Raw genomic sequence first — 22257 nt, forward strand, 5'->3', positions numbered from 1 at the left:
ACAGGGCCGCTTGACCATTTAGATTATTTCTCTTTAAGAGCCATTATAATTTCCAAAAACATGAACATCGTCTTAAGACAGTATTTCTTTGTAAAGATGCCCTCCCCCTTCTTTTTGGACAGGATCTAATTGTGTAGCCCCAGCCTGTTTGATACCTGGTCCTCTTGCCTCAAACTCTTTAGCTCTGGGATTACAGATGTGCTTAGGAGTGCCCAGCTAAGAAACTTTTTTTTTTTTTTGGCGGGGGCAGGAGGGACAGGATTTCTCTGTGTATCCCTGGTTGTCCTGGAACTCTCTATGTAGTCTAGGCTGGCCTCCAGCTCAGAGCTCTGCCTGCCTCGACTTCCCCCAGTTGGAATTAAAGGTGTGTGTCCCCATGCCCAGCTCCAGCTAAGAATTCTTGATTAACAACATATTTTTTAAATATGTTTTTATTTATTTTATTTATATGAGCACACTGTCACTTTCTTCACACACACTAGAAGAGGGCATCAGATCCCATTACAGATGGTTGTGAGCCACCGTGTGGTTGCTGGGAATTGAACTCAGGACCTCTGGAAGAGCAGTCAGTGCTCTTAACCTCTGAGCCATCTCTCCAACCCCAACAACACATTTTTTTAAACGCTGTGCATCTATCATTCCACAGCCTTCTGACTTCTACAGTTTCTAGTACATGGTCAATCGTTAATCCTATTGAAGAGCCCTTGTACTTGATACATCTCTGCTCTGCCGTGGATTTCTGTGCCTCCAGACTCTGGCCAGGACGTCCAGGTGCAGATCTCTTTGGGTTTAACTCAGTTAAGACAGTTGAGCTTCCTTAGTGTTCACTGATGCTTTTCATACAGTCTGGAAGTTGGCAATTAGTTCTTCAGTTCCAATGTTCCTTGACTTACAATAGAGTTACAATCTAATGGATTTATCACACGCCAAACAGAAATTAAATTTATAGTCTTTACGGTCTTTTCTACCTGTGTCCCAGTTCCCCAATAAGGACTCCGAGACTAAATCATTTATGAGCAAATGAGTCCATAAGCTTGGGCTTGCTCCCTGGCTAGCTTGGAATTTATATAACCCGTTTATTCTATTCTATGTGTGCCACACGGCTGGTTACCTCTCTTCAGTTTTATACATCCATCTCCTTCGAGTCCGGGTGGCGAATCGTCCATTCCTGATTATCTCCCAGAGTTCCTCTCGCTCTGCCAGATCGCCCACCTGCTATTTCCTGCCTTTTGGTAATAGGCCATCAGCTTTCCTTGATGGGTGATGCTTTCACACAGTACACAAGAGATTCTCTCTACAAGGAAGAGGCAAAAGGATCACGAGTTCTAGGACAGCCTGGTCTTTATAGACGTTCACTTAATCTACTTAAGTCTCTGGATGGCACAGCTCTGCAAGTGAGGAGGCCTGAGGCATTGCAGTTCCTTACTTTCGAGATCGTGTGTATGGGTGAGCACTGCAAGTCACTGCTGGTGCTAATATGAGAGGGTACATATTACATATTGCCAGTGTGGGAAAAGAAGAGGAAAATTTTAAATCAAAGCTATAATATCTAATGTATTTACTTGTACACTCTTATAAACCACACAACTGAAGGCAGAATCCTTGCAAGGTAGGAGACATCTGCGTTGTTGTTTCCTTTTCTCTCTCCTCTTGTCTTGAGAATCTCACTACCTGTATGTGGTTGCCCAGGATGATATCCTATAGGTCTTTGTTCTTTGCTCTCTCTCTTTCTTCCCTGATCCTCAGCGCAGAACATCTGAAAAATTCAGAAACCATACTTTTTGTCCCAAGGTGATTCTGCCAGTTCAGATTTTTCTGTTGAACCTCTGCAATGAATTTTCATCCAAGGATTTACATTTTTATACCCTTTCTTTCTTTTATTACTCTTTCTACCTTTTACTGATATTGTTTGTCTGTTGATAAATCAGTCTCCTATTTTGTTTTTTTTTAGGGATAAGAGAACACAGCTTTCTATGGCTCTTTGGGAATATTGAAAAGAGTTTATTACAAGTCTCTAATCTGGGAATGGGAGTGATGAATGGCTCAGTGGGTCAGAGTTACTCACTGTACACGTATGAGGACCTAAGTCCAGGTCCCAACATCCAGGTGAAAAAAATTGATGACTTGAATGCCCCCCTCCAAAAAAAGACTCTGACATGGCCATGGGTGTGCCCATGCACCTGTAATCTCAGGACTGTGAGGAATGGACCCATGGATACCAGCAGGGGTGCCAGCTGGAACCTTGTTCCAGGTTCAGGGAAAGTTTCTGCCTCAAGCGAATAGAGCTAAGAGAAGTAGGTCCTGTCTTAAAATTAGAGCCAATATAGTGCAGGACACCTGATGTCCTCCCGTGTCCTCAAGGAGCATGCACCCACAAACACACCTGTGTGTTTAGGACACATCCATACCAAACCCACACATACACACCCACACATGTTTAAGCTAGGTGTGTGGGCTCACATCTGTGAATCTCTACACCTGAGAGACTGAGACAAAAGGAACACTATGAATAAGACTCTGTCTTAACAACAGTAAGAAAAACGTCATTGTTTAGGTCACCTTCTGAGGGTTTGAATTTCCTCACAGGTTGTGTTACCTGCATGTTTATCCGTATACCACATGTGTGCCTGGTGCCTACAAAGGCCAGTAGAAGCAGATACCCAGGAACTGGAGCGACAGATGGTTGTGAGCTGCCATGTGGGTGCTGGGACTCAAACCCACGTCCCCTGGAAAAGCAGCCAGCGCTCACAATCGCCGAGCCCTCTCTGCAATCTAAGTTGCTCACTTTTGGTCTTTTATATGGACCTCATTTTCTTGCTTTGTATGCCCCATAAGTTTTTGGTTGAAAATAGGGTGTTATGTGTCTTGCCATGTAGTAAATTTGGGAACTAAATTTCCCTTCTATTTTACTTTTCAATTTTTGTTGTTTCTGTTTGTTATTAGAATCCATCTTGCTTTCTTGGTCTGAGTTTCCTGAATTAATTCTCTAAAGTCTTCAGTGTGCACAGCAGCGTCTCTTTTTGATTATCTTAGTTCATAGCTAATGGTACAGTGATGTCCTCAGGGGTTTAGACCTGATGAGTGGGCCAGCTTTTGCTAAGTGGCTTTGTGCATATGCTGAGGAAGACTTCAGTGTACAGACAGACAGACAGCTTAACCTTCACCTTCAGAACCTCCTGGCTAGCCAGGCATAAGAATCTGGGGTTTACCCAACTCTAGCATGTGTGTGGTCTTCTAGCTTCTAACAGTATCACAGCACATTTTGAATTCTGTTAGGAATTTTTGTTTTGAAAATTATCTCTTTGGTTCGTACTTGCTCCCAGCTGTTATCGTTGCTCCAAGCACTCTGACGTTCAATAATCGTCACTGATTAGTTTCTATAAATACCCTTAAAGGGACATGCTCTTCATTTCTACTAGATAAACTCTGAATCCAGTCAAATGAAGACAGGTCTTACAAGTGGGATTTTTCAGGGATCAGCTAGGCAGATCATAGAATGGCTGACAACTGGAAATGGGGCTTTGGGGTGATGGCAGCAGACTGTCTCCATAATCTGTGCTTTCGGATGCTAGGTCTTGACTTTCACCATAATCACAGTTAAAATGTCATCAACTCCAGTTTTCTTGTGAACGTGTGTACGTATATGTGCATGTGCACGCATTTTGTGAGTGAGTTCACCTCTGTGTATAGAAGTCAGAGGTCAATACTGGGCATCCCCAAGAGCCTTTGAGTCAGGGTCTCAAAATGACAGGCTAGCGGATAACTCAGAATGTGAAGCCACTTTCCACCGAGCCTGACAATCTACGTTGGCTCCTGGAACCCACATGCCGGAAGGACAGAATCCACTCCGGCAGGTTTTTCTAGAACCTTCCTGGCCTGTCTGCACACCCGCCTACATATGCGTACAATGGATGAATAGATGTAATTTGAAAAAAGATAAAGGGAGGTTAAAAAGAAATCATTATTATGAAAAAGCTAGGAGTGCTAGACAAACACTATGAACAGCCATGTTTAGTGGCTCATAACTATAACCCATTCCCTGGGAGACTGAGGCAAGGAGGGTTGCCGTGAATTTAGGTGACAGCGTGAGATGCTGTCTGAAACAAAACAAAACAAACCCCAATTATGAGACCTAAGTAAATAAATGAGTGGAGAGAGCAATGGTGAATGGTGTTATGCCAGGGAATCTGAAAATGTGGGTGACATAATCATATACTAGCAAAGTACAATTTACAGTTGTCACGATGTTGTAACAAATGTTGCAAGCAAAGGAGAAGAGACAATCTTAAACCTGAATGATCTTTAAATGCAGTTGATTGAATTGAGGGCTTTTTCCGGCTTAGAAGGTTTTCTATTGAATTCTAATAGTCAAGGAAACATAAATGGATACCCATCTCTTTCATTAAAGATTTATTTATATATTTTATGTATGAGTGCTCTCTCTGTATGTCCACCTACATGCCAGAAGAGGGCACTGGATCCCATTGCAGATGGTTGTGAGCCACCATGTGGTTGCTGGGAATTGAACTCTGGATCCCCGGAAGAGCAGGCAGTGCTCTTAACCATTTAGCCAACCCCTCAGTCCTTATCTACCTATATCGAGTATCTGAGTTTACATTTAAGAAGTCAATCAGTGAGTTCTACCATACTAGGGGGAAATTTTTATATGACTATTCCAGCCCATAACATCAGCAGACTTCCTCTGCTAGCCCATGGGCCACTCCTGACAGGGAACCAGGTAGGCTAACTGCAAGAAGACCTTCGCTTCTCCCTCTGTTCCTCCACACCCAATCCCCCAGTCTCACTCCCAGCTCTGCACAGAACACCTGCTGCAGCCTTCCCTGCACCCCACTCCTATCTCCTGTAGATCCCACAGATCTCCCCTTCCAACCTCCATGCCCTTACTCATCGCTCTACCCCAAACCATCAACTCCAGCCAGCAAACCCTGCCAACCCAAAGGCCACTACTGCCAAGGAACCAGGTTAACTGCAGCTCTTCGCCCCTTCTGCACCCCCAGAGCCCATCTCTCAGCCTCGTCTCCAGCTCTGAAGAAGGACACTTGCTATGGTCTCTCTTTTATCTCTGATCCCATCCCCGACAGATCCGAAAGAACGCCTTTAGCCTTCTTACCTTAATCTCATCCTTCATCCCAGCCATAAGACCAGCAGACATTCCCTGAGACGACACTAGCTGAACAGACCAGACAAACAGGTCCACAGAAGATTTCCTACCAGGCAACACACAGCCAACACCCTCTCCTAAATTTCAGAAAAGAAACAGAAACCAATGAACAAAATACATGCCCAACAGAGACAAAATCAGATTGTAACTTTAATTTTTTTCTCAAAGCCTACTTTTTAATGATGGTTCTTAAATGCTTTAACCTCCCTTCTAGCCCACCACCCACTAGGGGTAGTGGAAAAGAAAGAATGCAGGGGAAGCGGACCTGTTTAGAAAAGGTCCTTTGGAACAACTCCCATTAGTGTTGTCAGGAAATCAGCACTTCAGTTCACAGGCCAGCAGCTTGATCCATTCGCAAACACCTCAGGGATACACCAGCAGTCCAGTTCAGTGGTGCTGGGAAAGCAGAAGCTGTGGGTGGCACAACCTAGGAGGACTCCACGGACTGACAGAGACAGAGCTTGGCTTGCTGGGACAGCTGGCTGTGCAACGCTTATGGGTCTCGAGTCTTCACTGGTCTTTGCTTCCCCGAGAGAGGCACAGCCGAGAACTCCTGGTGCTCCTTCTAGTCCCTCTTGCTGACTTGTGCTGTGGCTGAGGCCTGGCTGTCCCTGCTGTGTAGTGCCACTGCTGCTGATTCATGCTTGCTCTCCTGACTCTACCAAAGTGGACAGCCGGTGTATCCGTGAAGTGTTTGTGAGTGGATCGAGCTGCAGCTGCCTGCTGACCTGTGGACTGAACTTCCGATTTCCAGACAACACAGATGGGAGTTGCTCCAAAGAACCTTTCTAAACAGGTCCACTTCCCTCATATCCTTTCCTTTCCATTACCTCTGGTGGGTGGTGGGCTACAAGGAAGGTTAAAACGTTTAAGAATTAAAATTAAAAGTAGACCTTGAAAAAAATTAAAGTTACATTTAAGCAATATTAATGCACAAATTCAGCCCTACAGAAGGTGCTAGAAGGAAATCCTCAACCCGAAAAGGTTACCTACACCCAAGAAAACAGGAAATACTCTCAGAGTAGCATACACACACACCACCACCACCACCACCACCACCAACAACAACAACAACATTATCCGCATCTCGATAGACACAGAAAAGTATTCAGTACACTGACTGGCCTGTGTATTTCTAAGGAGTGCAAGTCAGCTTTCACACAGGAGTCAAACTGACAAGCAAGGCTTCTCACAGTAGAGAAAGCAAGAAAGCCTCGGGAAGGAGTTTCCCTTCATATCTTACTGTTCTATTTTACAAGTGGGAGGGAGCATACTTGCATACGAAAGGCACAATTAAGCTGTGCCTGGTCAAATCTCTGGGAGTTCCCAACTCACATATTCCATTTTTGTTCCCGATGCTGCAACAGGTGGAGATGGGATCATTTAGAGGAAGGCTCCAAATTTCTCAAGCAAGCCGTAACCTCTCTCTGTCGTGCCTGGGACCAGATCTCTTTTCGAACCCTTTGCCAGTCTGCTGCTCCGCTCTTGATTTACGTTTTCCTGCCGTCGTTACCATCAATTACATTTTACATCCTCCGTGGTTGTTGCTTGTGTTATGGTACCCTGGAGGACTGCAGTCTGCCTTTAAAGGGAGATGGATGTCCGTGGGAAACGCAGCTGTTTGTTCTTTCACTTTACCTCTTAAAACTCACTTTTGAATCTGTGCTTTTGATTTAGTCGTGACTTTTAAATATTTAAAAACCCCTTCAATGAAGCAGCTTCCTCCGTTGGGCTCTTGGAGTTGTGGAAATGCTTAACAAACTTGTGATCCCAGCCAGCACCCTTTGCAAACAAGATACCATGTCACTGCGCTAGTCCTCCAGATGACTCAGGATGCGGCACCTGGAAATGCCTAATGAGTTCTTCCTGTGTTTTTAATACTTATTGGCAGGTCATAACTACCAAATACACAGAGACCCGTCCCATGTAATCTACCATGTTTGGTATAAAAACATTGAAATGGTAAATGGTTGAAAATGGTTAATTAACCAAAAAGACAGGCAGTGAGCTGAGAAGATCAAAGATGAGGGCTAGAGTTGGGACCCCCAGCATCTGTATAAAAACCTGAGGGAGACCTGACGGCCAATCCCTGGAGCAAACTGGCTAGCCAGAGTAGCCAAAGGGTGAGCTCTGGTTCTGCGAGAGACCTTGCCTTGACCCACAAGGGAGCAAGCAAGGAAGACGCCTGATGTCTTCAGGTTTCTGCACGTATGTATGCTCATACATGTGCACTCTTGCACACACACATGCCCCCTTTTGAACACACATACATATATGCAAAAAAGGTCAGGCAGTAAATATAATAAAATAAAATCTCTACTTTCGCAAATAACAATAATGCACACAGTGACTGAGATAAAAGAAACTGAGCTTTGTTTTCGACATTAACACATCATAAAAAGTTATGATGCGGGGCTGGGGATTTAGCTCAGTGGTAGAGCGCTTACCTAGGAAGCGCAAGGTCCTGGGTTCGGTCCCCAGCTCCGAAAAAAAGAACCAAAAACAAACAAAAAAAAAAGTTATGATGCTTGTGAATTGTAACAGCAGTATGGGCGTGTGTGTGTGTGTGTGTGTGTGTGTGTGTGTGTGTAAAACACAATGAGGTAAGATGTAGCAATAGTTCAAGAATTGTTTTCTGTCCCCGGGGCATTTATTGAACAATTACGTTTCAGCAGAAGTGCAAATGTCCTGCTCAGGAATGTTCTCTAGTTCAGTATTAATCATTGAAAAGAAAATACGTGTAAAACCAAGTTACATAACATAATAAAAAGTGACATTACACGTCCACTAAGCTGTAATTACTGGGCTGAGGTGTAAATCAGTGGTAGAGGACTTACATAGCATGCGTGAGGCCCAGGCTTCAACACTTGCACTAAAGTGAAAATGACTATTACTATAACCAATGAGGAGAATCACGAGAGAAAAACTTTCCTCTACTTTTTCTTGTTCTTAATTTTTTCCATTTATTTATCTATTCTCTTTACATCTCGATCACAAGCTCCCTCTCCTCCCAGTTCCCCCATTCTCCCCCTCCCTTTCCCCTCTGAGAGGGGAATCTTCCCTGCCCCCCCCCATCCCTGCTGTGGGTACCAACCCACTCTGGTACATCAGGTCACTTCAGGACTAGGTACATACCCTCACTGAAGCCAGACAAGGCAGCTTAGGAGAACAGGTTCCACTGACTGGCAACAGAGTCAGGGACAGATCCAGCTCTAGTTTTGGGGGGGATTCACATGATGACCAAGCTGCATTTCTGCTTCAAATGTGTGGTGGGAAGGCAGTGTCCAGTTCATGTATGCTCTTTGGTTGGTGGTTCGGTCTCTGGGAGCTTTCAAGGTTGATTCTTTTGGTCTTTTTTTGGAGTCCCTATCCCCTCTGGGCCCTTCAATCCCTCCCCCACCTCTTCCATAGGACTCCCTGAGCTCCCACCTCTTCCATAGGACTCCCTGAGCTCCCACCTCTTCCATAGGACTCCCTGAGCTCCATCTAATGTTTGGTTATAGGGTCTCTGCATCATTCCATCCACTGCTGATGGAGCCTCCCAGAGGTCAGCTATGCTAGGATCCCGTCTGCAAGCATAATAGAGTATCATTAATAGTGTCAAGGGCTGGCTCTCTCCCATTGGATGGGTCTCAAGCTGGGCCAGTCATTGGTTGGCTGTTCACTCAGTCTCTGGTCCATCTTTGTCCCCTCACTTCTTATAGGCTGGACAAATTTTGGGTCAAAAGATTTGTGGGAGGGTTGGTGTCCTCTCTCCTGGCTACAGGAGGTGGCCACTTGAGTCTCACAACCTCCAGTGCTAGGAATCCTAGCTAGAGTCACCCCCATATGCTCCCTGGAGCCTCGCCCCTGGAGGAAAACTGTCCTAACACAAGAGCATTTGAAATAAATGACATAATAAACATAATTACCGGGATCAAACTCAGGTCACTGGCCTTGGTGGCAAACACCTTTACATACTGAGCCATCTCACTGACCTCAAAATAAAGTGATTAATTATTTAATTCGCAGTAAATGTTTGATTTGTATACTATTTTATATTTCTATGTACCAAAGATTCATATGAATTTCTAGACTTAAAACACGGGTCCCAAGAGAAAGGTTAAGAGCCTGGGTCCAGTACCCAGGGAGCCTGGGACAGATGCAACCTACTCTTTCTTCACAATAAAAGTTTATTCTTACGTAGCTGAAGCTTTGGAACCATAAACAGAGAGGCGGCGACTTGCCACCTAGGAGGAGGATCTGAAGCAGCAGGAGAGAAGCCACGGTGTCCTGGCTACACACGTGGTTACCAGGCTCTGCTCAATGTATGTGGAGAGATCTCTCGCCTCTGGAAGCTCGGCCACATCCACTTCAAACCGGTCCTGAACGTCGTTAAGGATTTTGGCACCACTCTCATCCGGTACAAAAGCGACTGCCAGGCCCTTGGTACCAAAGCGACCAGCACGAGCTATTCGGTGAAGGTAGGTTTGAGTCCTCTGGCGTGTCATAGTTGAAGACGATGTTGACTCTCTCAATGTCCATACCTCTGCTAAACAGATTAGTAGCCACCAGGATGCGACGCTGGAAGTCCTTGAACTAATGGTATTGGGACAGGCGCTCCTCCTGGGCCATGCCTCTGTGAATAGCGATAACTGGGAAATTCTGCTGCACTAAGAGCCGGGCCAGGGCCATGCAGCGCGGCAAAGACTTGACAAAGACCACCACCTGGTTAAACTCTAGCACATCAAGGAGGTCGAGGAGTCTACGATCCTTCTCACTGTCCTTGAGCTTGACGTAATATTGCTGTAGCACACGCAGTGTGAGCTTGCAACCTATTTTTTGAGGTGGGCATGTGAGGTGCCCCGGAGGTGGAGTTGGGGGTGGGTTTGAACCCAGGGCCACCTTGATGTGAGGCAAGTGTTCTGCCAGAGAACTTTATATCCCTGTTGTTTTTATTGGTTATACTGGCATGAGCCACGTGAAATTCACCTCTCGGTGGCATTCTTGGTGCATGTGGCACACAGCCTCTAGAACGGCTCTCTGGGATCCTCACCTCCAGGTATTCCAGCCCCGGTGGGATTCCGTTTCCGGGGCTTTGTGCCTGGTGGCTCGCTTCTAATTCAATTCTGCAGCAGCGTTGAAATCTTACCTTTTTTAACCAGGAGAGAGAAAGAAAAGGTGAATACAATCTAGCATGCATCCTCGAGGCTTACGGGATAGTATTGTTTGGGTTAGGGTTTTAGTTTTACTTTGTGACCAGCAAAATGAAAAAATATCCCTGGGGCTGGGAAAACGGTCCAGTGTGTAAAAGTGCTTGCAATGCAAGTGCTAGGATCTGAGTTCAAATCCCCAATGCCTGACCACAGAAAGCTGCAATAGCTCAGCATGTCCTATAATCCCAGTACCACGAAACTCAGACTAGCAAATCCAGGAGCTCACTGGCTGGTCAGCTTAACCAAAGCAGCAAAGTTCAGATTCCGTGAGAGACCTTAACTCAAGAGAGTCAGATGGAGAGCAATGTGTTTTACATTAGTATCAAACTTTCACACATTAAAAACAACACCTGTAAGCTGAATCGAAAGGCATAAAACAAATATTAAAAAGGATAGTTTAGTAGCCCTTTTAGATATTAAACACACTGGGATTTTTCTCCCCTTCACAAGTAAACCGAGCCTCAGCTGTCTCCAAATTGGGAGACCCCACAGGTGTACTTAACACAGCCATTAAAATTAAAGAATTAATTTTTTGAATGAGAGATTTATAGTTTGTATATAACCATGCTTTTGAAGTTAATCTTGCTCATACATTTCATCCATCAAGGAACATTAAGCACTTAGTATATGTCAAGTACCATTTTCAGATGATGTGCTCAAGCTGTGAGCAAAAACACAACATCAGCAAAGCATCTCACTGCTGAGGTCTGACTCATACACAAAAGATTTCTGCTTCAATAGCTGTTGGTGGCTATGCAAGACACTGCCCGTGGGGAGTGGGTGGCACAGGGTAGGGCGTTGAAAAAAGATTGACAGAAAATCAAGGTGTCAGTTCTGTTTCTTTCTGTTAGATGTTGCAATGGAATATTCTTCTTGGAGACTCTGTGCAAGTCTGTTCCCCTAGATGCAGCAAGGATTACAACTTAGAATCAAACATCCTGACCATAAAAGCTAATTATCCAAAGCTTTAAACACATTTAAATTTGTACAAGGTCCAGGCAAAGGAGAAAATTGACAAGGACATTTTCTTGTTTCTTTGTTTCTTTTTTTCTTTTGTTTTGGGTTCTTTTGAGACAATGTTTCTCTGTGTGTAGCCCTGGCTATCCCGAACGCATTCTGTAGATCAAGCTAACCTTGAACTCAGAGATCTGCCTGCCTCAGTCCACGGAGTGCTGGGTTGCCTACCACCACCTGGCTAACACACAGAAATATTTACAAAACATATAAATAATGAAGTCTCCCAGGTTCCTCAGAAAAAGTCTGCCAGTTTTCTTTAGTTGTGGATGGTTTTCTATTCTAATTGTCATCAGCAACACTAATAAAATATAATTATTAAATTATTTTTAAAAATTATTTATTTTTTCCTTATTGGATATTTTATATATTTACATTTCAAATGTTATCCCCTTCCTGTTCTCCCCCTCAGAATCTCCCTCTCCCATCCCTCCTTCCCCTGCTTCTATGAGGGTACTCCCCGTCCCATTCACCCACTCCCACCTCACCACCCTGGCACTCCCCTACACTGGCAAAATCGAGCCTTCACAGGACCAAGGATTTCTCCTATCGATGGCAGACAAGGCCATCCTCTGCCACATATCCAGCTGGAGCCATGGGTCCCCTCACGTGTACTCTTTGGTTGGTTGGAGCTCTGGGAGCTCTGGGTATCTGGTTAGTCGATATTGTTGTTCTTCCTATGGGGTTGCAAACCCCTTCAGCTCCTTCAGTCCTTTCTCTAACTCCTCCATTGGGGTTCTTGGGCTCAGTCCAATGGTTGGCTGCAAGCATCTGCCTCTATATTTATCAGGCTCTGGCAGAGACTCTCAGGAGACAGATATATCAGGCTCCTGTCAGCATGCACTTCTTGGCATCTGCAATAGTGTCTGGGTTTGGTGTTTGTACATGGGATGGATCCCCAGGTATGGCAGTCTCTGGATGGCCTTTCCTTCAGTCTCTGCTCCACACTTTGTCCCCATTTTTCCTTTAGACAGAAGGCCTTTTGGGTTAATCCCTCAACTGGGGCCCTTGTCTAACCTCTGGATATGGTCTCTACAGGTTCTCCCTCCCTTTTGTTGGGCATTTCAGCTAATCTCATCCCTGTTGGGTCCCAGGAGATTCTTGTTTTCCTGATATCTGGGACTTGCTGGTGGCTACCGCCAGTTCCCCATCCTCTATTGCTACACATCTCTGTTCAAATTCCTGACCATCTGAATATCATCCCCTTCTCCTCCCACACCTGGTCCTGCCCCCATTTTTACCCCTTCCCCTCCTCCTTTCCTCCCAAGATCCTTCCTCCTACCCTCTACTTCTCCTGAGTATTTTTTCCCCTTCTAAGAAGGACTGAAGCATCCACATTTTGGTCTCTCTTTTACTTGAGCTTCTTATACTCTGTGAATTGTATCTAGGGTATTCTGAGCTTTGGGGCTAATATCCACTTATCAGTGAGAGCATACTATGTGTGTTTTTTTGTGATTGGGTTGTCTCACTCAGGACGATATTTTCTAGTTCCATCCATTTGCCTAAGAATTTCATGAAGTCATTGTTTTTGATAGCTGAGTAGTACTCCATTGTGTAAAATGTACCACATTTTCTGTATCCATTCCTCTATTGAAGAACATCTTGGTTCTTTCCAGCTTCTGGCTATTGTAAATAAGGCTGCTATGAACATAGTGGAGCATGTGTCCTTGTTTTATGTTGGGGCATCTTTTGGTATATGCCCAGGAGTGGTATAGCTGGGTCCTTAGGTAGCACTATGTCCAATTATCTGAGGAACTGCCAGACTGATTTCCAGAATGGTTGTACCAGTCTGCAATCCCACCAACAATGGAGGAGTGTTCGTCTTTCTCCATATCCTCACCAGCATCTGCTGTCACCTGAGTTTTTGATCTCAGTCATTCTGACTGGTGTGAGGTTTGTTTTGATTTGTATTTCCCTGATGACTAAAGATGTTGAACATTTCTTTAGGTGCTTCTCAGCCATTTGGCATTCCTCAGCTGAGAATTCTTTGTTTACCTCTGAACCCCATTTTTAAATAGAGTTATTAGATTCTCTGGAGTCTAACTTCTTGAGTTCTTTGTATATATTGGACATTAGCCCTCTATCGGATGAAGGATTGGTAAAGATCTTTTCCCAATCTGTTTGTTGCCGTTTTGTCCTAATGACAGTGTCCTTTGCCTTATAGAAACTTTGCAGTTTTATGAGGTCCCAATAAGCCATTGGTGTTCTGTTCAGGAAAATTTCCCCTGTGCAAATGTGTTCAAGACTCTTTCCCACTTTCTCTTCAATTGGTTGAGTGTATCTGGTTTTAAGTGGAGGTCCTTGATCCACTTGGACTTGAGCTTTGTACAAGTTGATAAGAATGAGTCAGTTTGCATTCTTCTACATGCTGATGACCATTTGAAGCAGCACCATTTTGTTTTAAAATGCTGTCTTTTTCCCACTGAATGGTTTCATCTCCTTTTCAAAGATCAAGTGACCATAGGTGTGTGGGTTCATTTCTGGGTCTTCAATTCTATTCCATTGATCTACACTGTCTGCCTCTGCACCAATACCATGAAGTTTTTAATCACTATTGCTCTGTTATACAGCTTGAGGTCAGGATTGGTGATCCCCCCAGAAGTTCTTTTATTGTTGAGTATAGTTTTTGCTATCTTGGGTTTTTTGTTATTCCAAATGAATTTACAAATTGCTCTTTTTAACTCTATGAAGAATTGAATGGGAATTTTGATGGGGATTGTATTGAAGTGGTAGATTTTTTTCAGCAAGATGACCATTTTTACAATATTAATCCTGTCAATCCATGAGCATGGGAGATTTTTCCAACTCCTGAGATCTTCTATTTCTTTCTTCAGGAACTTGAAGTTCTTGTCATACAAATCTTTCACTTCCTTGGTTAGAGTCACCCCAAGGTATTTTATATTATTTGTGACTATTGTGAAGGGTGTCATTTCTCTAGTTTCTTTCTCAGCCTGTTTATCCTCTGAGTAGAGGTGTATTTGCTTCTTTTTGTTCTAGAGCTTTCAGGTGTGCTGTCAAGCTGTTAGTGTATGCTCTCCTTGGAGGCACTCAGAGCTATGAGTTTTCCTCTTAGCACAGCTTTCATTGTGTCCCATAGTTTGGGTATGTTGTGCCATCATTTTCATTAAATTCTAAAAAGTCTTTGATTTCTTTCTTTATTTCTTCCTTGACCAAGTTATCATCGAGTAGAGTGTTGTTCAGCTTCCATGTATATGTGGGCTTTCTGTCGTGATGGTTGTTTTTGAAGACCAGCCTTAGTTTGTGGTGATCTGATAGGATTCATGAGATTATTTCCATCTTCTTGTTTCTGTTGAGGCCTGTTTTGTGATTGATTATATGGTCAGTTTTGGAGAAGACACCATGAGATGCCGAGAAGAAGGTATATTCTTTTGTTTTTAAGATGAAATGTTCTGTAGATATCTGTTAAACCCATTTGGTTCATAACTTATGTTAATTTTACTGTGTCTGTTATTTTCTGTTTCCATGATCTGTCCATTGCTGAAAGTGGGATGATGAAGTCTCCCACTATTACTTTATGAAGTGCGATGTGAGCTTTAATACAGTTTCTTTTATGAATGTGAGTGCCCTTGCATTTGGAGCATATATGTTCAGAATTGAGAGTTCATCTTGGTAGATTTTTCCTTTGATGAATATGAAATGTCCTTTCTTATCTTTTTTTTATAACTTGTGGTTGAAAGTCAGTTTTATTTGATATTAGAATGGCTACTCCAGCTGGTTTCTTGGGACCATTTGATTGGAGAATTGTTTTCCAGCCTTTCACTCTGAGGTAGTGTCTTTTTCAGTGAGGTGCATTTCCTGTAGGCAGCAAAATGCTAGGTCCCGTTTACTTATCCAGTCAGTTAGCCTACACCTTTTTATTGGGGAATTGATTCCAATGATGTTAAGAGATATTAAGGAATAGCCAATGTTGCTTCATGCTATTTTTGCTGTTAACAAATTATAACTGAATTATGTTTGTGTGGCTATCTTCTTTTGGGTTTGTTGAAATTAGATTACTTTCTTGCTTTTTCTAGTGTGTAGTTTCCCTCCTTGTGTTGGAGTTTTCCATCTATTATCCTTTGTAGGGCTGAATTTGTGGAAAGATATTGTCATGGAATATCTTGGTTTCTCCATCTGTGTTAATTGAGAGTTTTGCTGGATACAGTAACCTGGGCTGGCATTTGTGTTCTCTTAGGGTCTGTATGACATCTGCCCAGGATCCACTGGCTTTCATAGTCTCTGGAGAGAAGTCTGGTGTAATTCTGATAGGTCTCCCTTTATATGTTACTTGACCTTTTCCCCTTACTGTTTTTAATATTCTTTCTTTGTTTTGTGTATTTGGTGCTTTGACTATTTTGTGATGGGGGAAATTTCTCTTCTGGTCCAATCTATTTGGAGTTCTGTAGGCTTCTTGTATGTTCATGGGCATCTCTTTCTTTAGGTTAGGGAAGTTTTCTTCTATAATCTTGTTGAAGATATTTACTGGCCCTTTAAGTTGGGAGTCTTCACTCTCTTCTATACCTATTATCCTTAGGTTTGATCTTCTCATTGAGTCCTGGACTTTCTGGATGTTTTTGGGTTAGGAGCATCTTGCTTTTTCTTTGACTATTGTGTCAATGTTTTCTATGGTATCTTCTGTGCCCGAGGTTCTCTCTTCTATCTCTTGTATTCTGTTGGTGATGCTTGTATCTATGCCTCCTGATCTCCTTCCTAGGTTTTCTATTTCCAGGGTTGTCTCTCCTTGTGGTTTCTTTATTGTTTCTATTTCCATTTTCAGATCCTAGATGGTTTTGTTCAATTCCTTCACCTGTTTTGTTATGTCTTCCTATAATTCTTTAAGGGATTTTTGTGTTTCCTCTTTAAGGGTTTCTACTTGTTTATCTGCGTTGCCCTGTATTTCTTTAAGGGAGTCATTTTGTCTTTCTTTCTTTCTTTTTTTTTTTTTTTGTTTTTTTGTTCTTTTTTTTGGAGCTGGGGACCGAACCCAGGGCCTTGCGCTTCCTAGGTAAGCGCTCTACCACTGAGCTAAATCCCCAGCCCCCATTTTGTCTTTCTTAAAGTCCTTTATCATCATCATGAGATGTGATTTTAAATCTGAATTTTGCTTTTCTGGTGTGTTTGGCTATCCAGGACTTTCTTTGGTGGAAGAGCTGAGTTCTTTTGATGCCAAGTAGTCTTGGTTTCTTTTGCTTAGGTTTTTGTCCTTGCCTTTAGCCATCAGGTTATCTCTGGTGTTAGTTGGTCTTACTGTTTTTGACTGGAGTTTATCCTTCCTGTGGGTCTTGAGACTGTGATTTTTAGGTGTGTCAGCACTCCTGGGAGACCAGCTTTTCTGAGTAGGATTTGGGTATAGAGGACTGTGGGACAGCCTTAGCTCCAGGAAACAGATTGGGACTGGCTAATTTTTTTTCTCTCTCTCTCTCTTTTTTTTTTTTTTTTTTCGGAGCTGGGGATCGAACCCAGGGCCTTGCGTTTGCTAGGCAAGCGCTCTACCACTGAGCTAAATCCCCAACCCTGGGACTACCTAATTTATTTTTTTTTAAAGTTTTTTTTTTAAGATTTATTTATTATATAAGTACACTGTAGCTGCCTTCAGACACACCAGAAGAGGGCATCAGATCTCATTAGAGATTGCTATATGCCACCACGTGGTTGCTAGGATTTGAACTCAGGACCTCTGAAAGAGCAGTCAGTGCTCTTAACTGCTGAGCCATCTCTCCAGCCCTAATTTATTTTTAAAAAGCTGTAAAACTCAATCAAAGCTAAATTTTGGAACCACTTCCAACTTTCAAATCCTTGACCAGTGACTTCTAATTTTAGAGTGTAGAAAGGATGCCATAGCTATTTGTGATTGACAGAAGTAGCCTGATTACTTAATCTTCATGGATATTGGAAAATTAGCATAGTAAAACATCTTCCTGAATAAGTGAGGCCTATTGTGTTTTTCTTTTAATTATTAAAACATTTTGACTTGTTTGTAGACTAACAATAATTTTGCATGTGTATAATTTGGCCCCCACACTAAATACACTCATATTTCTGGTTCATGGACTTCCTGAATTGTTTTCCCATTATATAGTTAATGGGTTCCACTTATGTGCCATGTGCTGTTTTGGACTGACACAAACAGACATGGTACCTCTCTGTGCTAATCCCTTAATCAAATAGGGGAGAGAGCTTCATATATATATATATATGTATATATATATATATATATATATATATATGTATATATATATATATGTATATATATCTCCAGAGCTTGAGGCAGGAGAATTGCAAGTTCTAGACCAGCCTGGGTTGCTTAGTGGACTGTCTCAAAAGCTGGTCGGTAGTGGAGTAGTGCCTAGCAGACTCAGGGGCCTGTGTTCCATCCTCAGCACCAAAACAAAGACATTCACATCTGATCTGGGTCCTTGGACAGGCAGGCCCTGGGGTGGGATCTGCAGACATTTAACACATTTACAGCAAGAGGCCAGGTTAGGCTGTGGAGAAAGCAGAGAGTTTGCATGAGATTAGCTGGATAGGAACAGGTAAAGGAGAGCATGCTAGAGCTCCTCTGTTTGCAAGGTGGGGAATAGATACAAGAGAGACAGTGCGAGAGACTAGGAGAGCAGCTTAAAGGTCATGTCAATTATCTGACGAAAGGTGACAAGGGTGGGCATAGTATGTTGGTGTTGGAATGGGCAAGACTGATACACTGAAATTAAGAAGTGTGAATTGGGTTGATGGTCAAAGTTGTCAATAATAAAATGTGACTGATTATATAGTTAAAGTCAACAATGAGGCTATGGTGTTTAACCAGTATAAATAAATCTTCAATAGCACATGCTATAAGTATACTAAGAAACATTATTTCTGGAAAGATGGTCTTGGCCCTCTTTCACATCTCTTAACAGGAGGCAAAATTTGTCTTTGTCACATTGACCATCCTTTTAAAAAAAATTAAAGTTTTCTACCAGGCATAGTGAGTGGCTCACACCTTTAATCCCAGCACTCAGTGCCTGGGAGGCAGAGGCAGGCAGTGCTCTGAGCTGGTCTACAGAGTGAGTCCTGGGCAGCCACGTCTATACATACAGAGAAACCCTGTCTTGAAAAACAGATAAACCAATGACCAAAGCAAACCAAAACAAAAATGTAAAGCTATAACGACATATTTATTTGTTAATTTTTGGGTGTGTGTATGCATATGTGTGTGTGCGCGCGCGCACTAGAGCACATGTTGAGGTCAGAGGACGACTTGCTGGAGTCTGCTGCTTCCTTCCACTTTGAGGGTCCCAGTGACTTGAACTCAAGCTGTCAGGCTTAGCAAATGCCTGCTGCTGACCTGTCTCATTGACCTTCACTGTCTTGGGCCTTCTTCCCTAAATGTCTCCGTTGAAAATACAATAGATATTATAACATATTATAACACTATTTTTTAGCAATGACGTTTTGAAAATACTATGAACTTTAGGGCTCTACTTTTCCTGTTTAGCCTCACGTAAATTTTTGTCCTTTCAAGGTAAAAATTTTCTGTTTTTGTCAACTCTCTCTCTAATACTCTAAATTTTATTACTTGCAAAAGTTATTAGCACTGACTTAAATTTAGGTCAATACATAAATCTATAGAAGCTTTCCGACTGAGCTTTTGTGTGTGTGTGTGTGCATATATGTCTGCGATTGTACGTGTGTAGGATGTGTGTGTGTGTGTGTGTGTGTGTGTATGTGTGTGTGTGTGTGTGTGTGTGTGAGAGAGAGAGAGAGAGAGAGAGAGATGATGATGATGAGGAGGAGGCACATAAAGGACAGAGGTTAATATTAAGTGTCTCTTTTAATCAATTTCCACCGCCTGTGTTGTTTTTAAAACAAAATCCAAAATGTTTGACTTTACCAATAAAGACTCAGGGGCCTGATGCTGGGCCTGCCAACTCAGAGAGGCAGAGAAACTGCTCAGCTGACCTCCCTCCTCAACTGCCAGTTCTCCTCCATCCACTTAAAACCCTTGCAAAATGAATGACCTATCTTTCTACTTCCCGTGTGCCTCTCTATCCATTCTCCTGGCTTCCTCTCACTCTATGGTTTTTTTCTTACACTTACTCCTTGCCAACTGGTTGCTTGCTCTGCCTCTTGGCCTATGGCTGACTTTATTTAATCCTGTTTTCGATAAACAGAAAGCTCTTGGATTAAAGGTATGTACTAGGGTTGAGCCACACCACAACCAGAAACAGGTTTTTTCCAGTACATAATCTCTCAATGGGATCAAATATCTTGCAACATTCTTTGGTTAAAGGGGTGTGCCAGGGTTGAGCCATAGCACCTCGAGAGACAGGTTTTTTCAGTATACAGTCTTGGGGTTCACAGTGTGATCAGTTATCCTGCAACACTTCTGTTTTGAGGCAATCTTTCACTGTGCCTGAAGCTCATTATTTTGGTGAGGGCAGCTGGAGTTGCCTGTGTGTATTTTCACACCCAGCTTTTATGTAGGTGCTCTCCAGCCCATATAACCATCTGACCAGGGGTCCTTATGCCTGTGCAGCACAGAGCCCTCCCCTTACACCCAGTCTTTGCCTTTTTAAATCTAAAGAAATTCCAAATGTGTTTACAGGTCCCCCTCTCCCTATCATTCATGGACATAGACTGACACAATGTGACCTGCTGGTCCTTTCCTGTTTGGGACTGAGTTGACTTTAATAGAAGTGACATGTACATTAGGAAAAGAAAACTAATTTAGCAAGACCGGCCCTGCTGTAACAAAGGGGTCCTGGTTGTCTTAGTAGAGACACCACAACCATGGCAACTCTCATAAAAGAAAGCATTTAATTGGGGCTGGCTTACAGTTTCAGAGGTTTGGTCCATCATCATCATAGCTAGGAGGATGGCAGCACACATGCACACATGGTGCTGGAAAAGTTGAGAGTTCTACATCCAGATCCAAAGACAGCAAGAAGACAGAAAACCACTGGGCTTAGGCTGGAATTCTGAAATCCCAAAACCCAACCCCAGTGACACACTTCTCCAACAAGGCCACACCCACTCCAACGAGGCCACACCCACTCCAACGAGGCCACATCCACTCCAACGAGGCCACACTTGCTAATCCCTGTCAATTAGCTTCACTCTTTAATGACCAAGCATTCGAATGAACCTATGGTAGCCATTCTTATTCAAACCACCACACTTGATTCTATTCTTAGTTCATTTCCATTGAGATCAAACACAGCAAGGTGGACTTTATATCCCATTCATCTTCTCTCCTTCTTCCTCTGTCCTGAGAGATCCTGAATGGGTGAAGGCAGAGCAGAGCCTTCCACCCGCGGTGTGGACGCTAATCCACAGTGAGGGAGGAGTTGCCCTGGTGATGTCTCTTTCTTTCCCCAATGTATACACAGATTTAACAAATGATTTGTTTCCTCCACACCCTGCCACCAGCCTCTAAAGTCACCAAAATCAAGTCTGAAGCTTTGGGTGGTGGGGAGGGGAAAATAACGGTTATAAACTCCTTCAATGCGGCCTCCAAGCACCGGAAGGAGACTGGATACCAACAGCAAAGCTCTGAGGACTTTAGTTGGCCTTTGGGTATTGGACTTCTGATGGTGTAAGAACACCAGTTTCTTCCTGGCAAGTAATACTGCACTTACTCCCTTCCGGATGCACCAAGGTTATGAAATGTTCTGCAGAATATTAACATTGTAAATTACTTTTCAAACTTTGAAGCTGGAAATACCATTCGTTTTATGGCACTAGGCTGACAGGTCTTTCCCTCTGGATTGTTCCCGATGCCTTGTATTGTATTATCTGTAATACCAGAGCCACTCAGTACCTTTAGGATACTGTGACACATGACTTTTACTTTATTCAGACGTGACATATATTCCAGTTTATACTTAGTGACGCAAAGCCTTATGCCTCAGGTACTTTCTATGATAAAAACACTAAGGAAGATCATAGGCTTTTGATGGAAACCAGTTATACAAGTGACCCGGGCACCTTACGCATCTGTAGGTAGGTTGGGAAATGGTCCAGGCTGTTGGCTATGAGTCTGACGCCAATGTCTTTGTCATCTGACTCTACTGTCTTAACTCTCATGGACTACATTCTGGAAATTTGAAAAAGGCTAGTCAGTAAAGACCCTTTCTGCTGGGGTAGCCGGGTTTTCCATCATTAGGAAGGTTGTTTATGTGCTTATAAAGTACAAGGGCAAATAAAGCAACAGTAAAGTCTCCCATGAGCACGGGGGAATCACAGGACAGGGAAGTGGAGTCTACTTGGAGCCCATTCTCAAGAGCAGCTGAACACCAGGAATTCCACTGGGACAAGACAGTCCTTTGCATCTTGACCAGAGGTCCAGTTCTCCAGGGAGGCTGGACTGCCCTGGCCTGTCTTTGGGTCTTTCCAGTGTTCCCTATTGTCTTAGCTCCTGACGCTGTAACATATTACTACAAACTAATAATCTGTAATGCTAGAAATGTGTTGTTTACAGTTCTAAGGGCTAGAAGAGTCATGAACAAGAGATCTGGCAGACTCAACATTTGTTTATTATGGGATACCTTGTCTGGTTTCCTATGGCAGAAAGGCAGCAGGGCAAACAGGGCTCAGAGAATTTCCATAAACTTGTTAATTCTGTGCATGAGGGCTGAGCTGCCATGATGTAATTACTTCCTGAACAACTCCATGTCTTAATTCCATCATCTCAGGTTTCTAACATGTGACCTTGACACACATGTGTGACTAAAGAGGCCCATCCTCTGAGACAAAGCCTCTCTGCCCTCACACCTTTCCACTCGAATAGGACTTAACACAGAAGATTTACAAAACAGCACGGATCTTTGTCCTTTAGACTTGCACATCTGACAGTGGTAGGACTAAAGTGGATCTGAGAAATCA

At 43.1% G+C, this 22257-nt stretch overlaps 1 long non-coding RNA gene and 1 pseudogene across 1 annotated transcript; both read right to left on the reverse strand.

The window, feature by feature from the left end:
• Positions 1–314: 314 nt before the first annotated feature.
• LOC134482757 (uncharacterized) lies at positions 315–5204 on the reverse strand. Its single transcript, XR_010059279.1, has 2 exons — positions 5132–5204; positions 315–1294 (listed from the first exon to the last, which is right to left on the reverse strand). It is a non-coding gene; the product is annotated as an uncharacterized LOC134482757 (long non-coding RNA).
• A 4185-nt stretch (positions 5205–9389) lies between these two features.
• Positions 9390–21459, reverse strand: LOC134482637 (ATP-dependent RNA helicase DDX39A-like; annotated as a pseudogene).
• Between the last annotated feature and the right edge of the window lie 798 nt (positions 21460–22257).

The sequence above is a fragment of the Rattus norvegicus genome, chromosome 17 (assembly GCF_036323735.1).
Source record: "Rattus norvegicus strain BN/NHsdMcwi chromosome 17, GRCr8, whole genome shotgun sequence".
Taxonomy (NCBI): Eukaryota; Metazoa; Chordata; class Mammalia; order Rodentia; family Muridae; genus Rattus; species Rattus norvegicus.